Source organism: Limulus polyphemus, unplaced genomic scaffold (genome assembly GCF_000517525.1).
Source record: "Limulus polyphemus unplaced genomic scaffold, Limulus_polyphemus-2.1.2 Scaffold580, whole genome shotgun sequence".
NCBI lineage: Eukaryota > Metazoa > Arthropoda > Merostomata > Xiphosura > Limulidae > Limulus > Limulus polyphemus.
The window spans coordinates 388933-396302 of record NW_013666190.1 but is presented as its reverse complement, the minus strand read 5'-3'; the positions used below and the strand labels follow the sequence as shown (position 1 = coordinate 396302).

Below are 7370 nucleotides of genomic sequence, written 5' to 3'. Positions count from 1 at the left end.
GGTTTCTGATTACCAAAAGTTTATTGTAATATCTTCATATATTGAACTAAGATTATTTGTTTGTAACTAAGCTCAAAGCTACACAATGGGCTATCTGTGCTCTGCCCACTACGGGTATCAAAACCCGTATTCTCGCGTTGTAATTCCGCAGACATACCGCTGTACCACTGGGGAGGGGGGGGGCTTGAACTAACAGAGAATAATTGCTTTTCTAATGTCCAAATTGACAACTAAAATCATATAACTTCCGGGTGAAAACATTATATTTTGCAAAATAAATTCAGTCGAAAGACCTCTTGCCAGTTTTATTACAACTTGTCAAAAGCTATTTGGTGTTGTCGCAAAACAGTAACACGCAGTTGGTATGTTTGATACGTCCACAGAGATGACTTTGCTTAGGGTTTGTTTTACCTCGTCGTTTAGCCTGAGCATTGCATTAAGTCTGCCCCCCCCCCCCCCAGTGGCACAGCGGTATGTCTGCGAACTTACAACCCTAGAATCCGAGTTTTTATACCCGTAGTGGGCAGAGTACAGATAGCCCATTGTTGAACCTACCAATATTATTCATAGCTCTATAAAAAATGGAAGATAACTTTGTTAAATTCGTAAAATATTCAGCTTTTTTGGTAACAAATAATGCCTTGTAATTGTAGTTTTCAAACAATACCGTGTTATAGTATGCAAAATAAGTAAAATAATTACTAGAAATTATTTTAATTGAATAAAACAGACGAAATAGAGTATACTATAAAAATAATCAGTTATACAACTTACAATAGCGAATAAAAAGTAAAACTAACGGTCGCACAATATATCAAAATTACTCATTATTGCCATTATTGGTAATTTATGAATATTTAAATAAATTAAACGTTTTGTATACAGATAATTGAAAATCAATCTTTTCTGTTCAAAATGAAAATTGTATTGTATTAAGCTATCTAGTTTTAAATATTTTGAAAGTTTATTTAATATAAATTTTCGCTATCTCTTTTGTTTAGGTCCTCAGTGGCTCCGCGGTATGTCTTAAGGCTTATAACGCTAAAAATCGGGTTTCAATACCCTTGGTGGGCACAGCACAGATAGCCCATTGTGTAGCTTACCAACAAACACACAAGCAAACTCTTGTTTCTCTTCACTTTACGTCCTCTTTTTCTTTTTGTGCTAAAAAGCTGTCAATAGATGGTGCGACTATCACTATAAATTCTGTAGCAGATAATGGTTATACATGATTAATTCTCAAATATGTTTTCATATTAATTTTAAATGAGTCGTAAGTTTTGCATATGAAAGTTAATACAAAACCTTTCATAAACTTAACACTCTTAATTCCTTTAACGTTGTTTTGTGACTCTTAATTTATACTTGTAAGTTCTAACTAAACACTCAGAACAACGTTTATAAACTCTTACTACATATTCTATGTCATACTTACCTAACACTCGGGATGCCATGGTGAACATGGCAGCTTCTCTGGGGAGGGGCTCATTCGTTGTACTTTGGGTAGTTTGACCTCTGCCACTATCCCATAGTGGGTCACATGGAGTTTGTGATTGCTGATAGTGGGGGACTGCGTTCTCTGTAGAAAGAACGAAAGAAAAGATTAATGAATTAAATTAACTATGACTATTTAGATAAACTTCAAAAAATTATTAGTAGTGCTAAATTTTTCAGGTGCTTGCTTAAGACTGTGGATCGTTAAGACTATACTCTAGAAAAATTAGTATAAATTAAAGAAAATTAGTTGTCTGGTTAAGAAATGGTTGGAGAACAGTCAGATTCTATGTTTTCAAGACTTTTCAACACCTCAACCGTCCAAGCTAGAAACAATGTAACAAATATAAGTAAAGTTAGCCTCATAGCAATCACTCAGTTGGATAAAGAGTTACACTATAATATTACTTTTTTGGCACACAAAGACTTTTTTAAAAAAAGTGCATAATGTGTGTAATAAGCAGTTAACAAGTTAACACAAACTATACATTGAAATCAAGTAAAGAAGTCGAGAACTTCTGGAATACCTATAGTGTTCAGGCATATTAACTGTTTATCTATCCTTTTTATTAGTTTTTTTATTTTCAGATTTTTGCCCATACAGTGTATGTAGTTTTCACATAGAACATTGACCACGGAAGTAGCTAAATTCCTTTCGCTCAAGTTAACTATTCTTCTTGGACATTCACTTATGGTATCACGGGTGCTTTCCTGTGTGAAAGGTTTATGTAAAGGGGCACATAGTATTCAAAAATATATACGACGTAAATATATATATCAATGGATTCCACTGGGGGGGCCCGTGATACTGCATCCCTTATTTTCTTATGGGAATGAATAATGCTGATGTGGGAAGCACAACTTCCCTGAGAATAATAGGTTTATTGTTTGATGTATATAATGTATTACTTTCTCAGACTGGAACACATTTCTTTCTCTGGAGTTCAACAAATTCTTCTTCTTCCTCAACAGTGATCTCTGGAAGCATCAATAAAGGTACCATTCTTAGTAAACAGACTCATTTTGATTGTTTTATGCATTGAATAAAGATTTTTTTTCACATTATCCAGTATCTTTCTTTGCCCACGACTCAATCAAAATGAGGGAATCCATATTTACTCCGTGATACTTTTCCTGATCGAACTTCATGTTATTCTGCGAAATCCTATCAGAATACTTTTGAGTGAACCTGAGAATACTACATACAAAAAAAATAAATAAAAGAATAACCAATGAAACTTTATACAAGGGCTCAACGGGCCGGCTGGGATACGACATACGTTGTAGTGGTCGAGGGGCGATACATATATCATCAATTTCATTACAACTACTGTTATGATGTGAACAAAATTAAGTAAGGGAATTGTGATTATAATCAATTTTATTTGTGTCATTTACAAACCAGAATTATGATAAGGATTAATAACGAAATATTATTTAGTTATTTTTATATTTTTAACTCCGATAATTATATTTCAGATAACTTTACTATTATTAAAAAAAAACTGGCGAACCAACAACCTAGTCTTCTTGTTCCGGAGTGGGTCAGGCAACCAGGGCGTCAACGGAAGGAAACTGCTTTAGTAATTATAATAACTTATTAGCAAAAGCAAGAGTATGTAATAATATGTCAACCACACTACACCTTCTATACTCAATGCCAACGGGTCTTTTCGCCCAATTTCGAGGCAAGTTGAGATTCGACAGATATATTACCTTTGTTTGTTATTAAGCTCAAATCTACACAATAGGCTACATGATCTGTGCCACCGCGAGTATCGAAATCCGATTTTTAGCGTTATAAGCTCTCGGCTTTACCACTGAGCCACCAGGGGACAGACGTAGTAGTGGTCGATGTGCTATTTATATTACTAATTTTTTTGACCAATTTTTGTTTTAGTGTAAACTAAATTAAGCAAGGAAGTGTAATTATTAACAGTTTTATTTAAGCCATTTACAAATCCAAGTGAGGATAAGGATTAATAACACAGTATGGATATGGCAGACATAGTGTGGTTTAAACAGTATTATACACTCCTTTTCTTATTTTTGAAAAAGCCTTAAAACTTAATAACGTATGTAGTGTTCAACTATAAATAGTGAGGTAATATCAGTATTTTATTACTAAAAAGACTAAGTTTTACTTCAGTGCAATTGTATTTAAAATCCAATAAGAAATAAGTTTTGCATTTTCAACTGAAATTAATATTTTATTTTCAAAAAGTTGCAATTGGCGTTACTGTATCAAGATTATGTTAACTAACTTAGAGCTGTCCCAAAATGCTTACTAATTTGGGGTAATATTGTTTTAAATAATAATATGGCATATGGAAAAATCTTCATTCTGGAGATTAAAGTGTTCATGACTAGTTTTTGTAAATGCTATAATAAAGCATTCGCATTTCAGTTTTTTGTGATCATAAAATAATTTTGATACAATATATTTTTCGTATGTCATATTACAGCTTCAATAACGCACTTATGTCATATTACAGCTTTAATACCACGATCAAGATTATTTAACCTAATCTTGTTACGATCAATTGCTGCTTCTTTTACACAAAATCAATTCTCTACTTGAATTATTGTTTATTATTGGATTTCAAAAACAGTTGCATCAGAAGTACCTAAATACGACTTTTTGATTTCGATTTGTGTGACGGGACTGGCGGCTAGGGCACTCGACAGCAATCTGCGAGTCGCCAGCTTTCGGCAGTTAAGCCTTAACTTTTAAAGTATTATAGTGCATATATGAATTATTATTATTATTTTTTTACACTCGTCTTTAGTTTTGGAACTACGTGCTTTGCTGATACCTTACAACATTTAACCTCCTACTCGTACAAAGGAGCTATATCATAGAATCATTTTTCCTCTTATTATTTTTCAACTCCCACAAACTTTCCACTATATATGTTGAATGATATTATTTTCTCACTTTTTCAAAATGTCACATTTGTCTGAACAAGAATGTTCATCCTCCAAAGAAAGTTGTCACTGCTGATCATCTCTTAAAAACTGTATGTTATGCCTCTTCCAGTGGATGATCCTAATCATGTGGACATCCCAATGCGCAATTAATCCTGATAGCTGAATTATTATTTTCTTGCTTTCTACCTTTCTCCGATTGTTTTGTCTGTGACACACAAATATATTTCATTTCCAAATTATAACGTCGTCCACACGCCTATCCTTATAAATGTATACACCTACCCGTCCATTATGCTCTATCCATCATCGGTTTCATCACATATCTGGTTGGAATGTAATGACAAAAAAAATTGTCTCTCATCTTCCAGCCCAACTGATGAAATCTGTTATTTAATGAAAGGCCTCTTGAGCGGTGACTTGCGAGAGACAAAAAATTGACCTGAAATACTATTTTTACACGCCTCTGATTTTGAATCAGTAATGGAGGAATGTGGAAAACAGCAACAACAAATCTTTAGTTAATGTGATATTTACTAAATATTATAGGCCTGTTACATCAAATTAGCCAAAGTATTTCAAAATCAGATCCTTAGTAATGGTTATCACTTATAAAATATTAATTACAGTGAAAAATATAACATGCAGTATTTGAGATGGTAAAGATATGTAGTTTACTGTTGTAGCAAAACAGTATGTTTGATATGTCTACACAGGTGACAGCCTTGTAGTTAGTATATTGGGATGAAGATTTGAAGGTCCAAAGTTTAAGCCCTGCCATACTATTGAACCTGATCGACATTTTCAGCTGTAATCGTTATAAGTCTAGTACGGGGATGTGCTATATATATGTTTTCCATCACTTTAATTAAAAAAGTTAAACTTTTATAAAATGTTGCTGTTTTTCATATATATAGTTCCTCGCTTGAGCACAGAGAGGCGCTCAAGTGAGTTACTAACTTTAACTTTATCCATGTGGCAAGGGTGAAGGCTAAAGCTTACTTATCTGATTCTCTTAGAGGAGTAATAAGGTTGTATTTAATAAGTGAGCTGAGTTATTCTTGTCGACGAATCAGATAACAGTTAAGATAGACTCACCCTTATTTTGCACCGCCTATTGGCTAGTTGGTATAACGAGGACCAATCACTGTTTAGGTGTGTTAGAAACTTGAGTGTTTATGGACATATTGAAGGCAGTGTTTGGGCTTGATAGAGTATGATTTTACAGAAATTTCACACAAATATTCACACTTACCTTTACCCTATCTTAGTTTCATAGTTCCTTTGCTGCTATGCTGTAAGTATTTAGCTGAAACCAAAAGCGCGGGAAATGGGGTACTGCTGTAGAGAGAAGTTCTATGCCGCCAGTCGTTCTCGTTAAATTTTATTATTGCTAGTAATAAGTTTAAACTCGTGTTTCTCAGTTTCTTCATTTCTTGTCGCTGTGTCTTATTCCGTATAGATCTCACTTGGTCTGGTCTGTGCATATGATTATGAAATGTACAAAAATAACTATATATATTCTATCTAACCCATAGAGATTCGTTAGTGAAAATAACAGATAAAATATAAAGTTATTCTTTATGAAATGTTTGATAACTTTCTCGACATTATAAAGATTTTGCATGTAAAATTTGAAAATGTTTTGATACATAAAAATATTTTAAATCTTAAAATGAAAATTACTTTGCATGTTGGATAGGTAACGTGTTTGTTTGTTTTGAATTTCGCGCAAAGCTACACGAATGTTACCTGCACTAGCCGTCCCTAATTTAGCAGCGTAAGACTAGAGGGAAGGCAGCTAGTCATCACCACTCACCGCCAACTCTTTTACCAATGAATAGTGGGATTGACCGTCATATTATAACGCCCCATAGCTGAAAGGGCGAGCATGTTTGGTGTGATGGGGATTCGAACCCGCAGATTGTGAGTCGAGTGCCTTAACCACCTGGCCAGGTAACATGTGAAAAGAAAAAAAAATGGTATGAGAAAAATATTGCTTAACAAACTTTAAGAATTAATTTTAAAAAATATTTTTCATGAGAAAGCATTGTAATGTTAGCTGATAATCTGACAAATTTCGCTAACATTTGCATACTAATTTAAACGTTATAGCATGAAAGCTATAATAAACACAAAATGGTTACGAGGTCGGTCCGAGCCAGTGCCTAAAGGGTTAATCCTTTTAACCTGGATGCTATACGATACTGCAATATCATCTCTAGCAGAATAGATTATTAAGAGCAAAGCAACTAGAATAAGGTAAATTCAACGACTTTCTGGACGGTGGGTTTATGCTAAAACAAGCTAAATAGACAAAAAAATGTAAACATTCCTATATCACTAAAGTATGTAGAAAATATATGCTTGTGTATCACAACTATAAGCTGGAAAGGTTACAGACAGGTTTTGCAATTTTTTTTTAATATTGATGTACAAAACATGAAAGTTAAATAAAGTACAATATTATGAAAAATCTTGTAGATAAGATTCTCGGTTATTCAGCTCCACTTATTAAAAAAACAATACTAATAACAGTTTTCTTTAAAAGAAAATCTGAGGATAACTCAACAGCACAATACTTATTTGACACCGTAAAATCCTCTGCTGGCCAAGTTAAAGTCGTCTGAATGTAACAACTGACCAATACCGTGAGAGAGAGCAAAGGTCACGAGGTGATTTTGTCGAATGGACAAAGTAACCAAGCTCACCTGTTGAATTCAGGCGAACTTTCTTGCTTCAGTTCTACCTGGTTTTTGGAATAAAGACTAATTTTATGATAATCCAGAGAGAGTGAAGGCTGTGGAACTTAGCACAATCCAATAGAAGCGACTGTGGTAATATCTGTACAAGCACATATGCTGCATTTTCTTTTTGTTTGTTTTGAATTTCGCGCAAAGGTACACGAGGGCTATCTGCGCTAGCCGTCCCTAATTTAGCAGTGTAAG

The 7370-nt window shown here is 33.8% G+C and overlaps 1 long non-coding RNA gene across 1 annotated transcript in view; it reads right to left on the bottom strand.

The window, feature by feature from the left end:
- The window catches only part of LOC111085732, a 24694-nt gene extending 18812 nt beyond the window's left edge, over nt 1–5882 (bottom strand). The window contains exons 1-2 of the long non-coding RNA XR_002610545.1: nt 5678–5882; nt 1436–1579 (exon numbers count right to left, since the gene is read on the bottom strand). This is a non-coding gene — a long non-coding RNA (uncharacterized LOC111085732). The remainder of the gene's footprint in view (nt 1–1435; nt 1580–5677) is intronic.
- Nucleotides 5883–7370: the final 1488 nt, after the last annotated feature.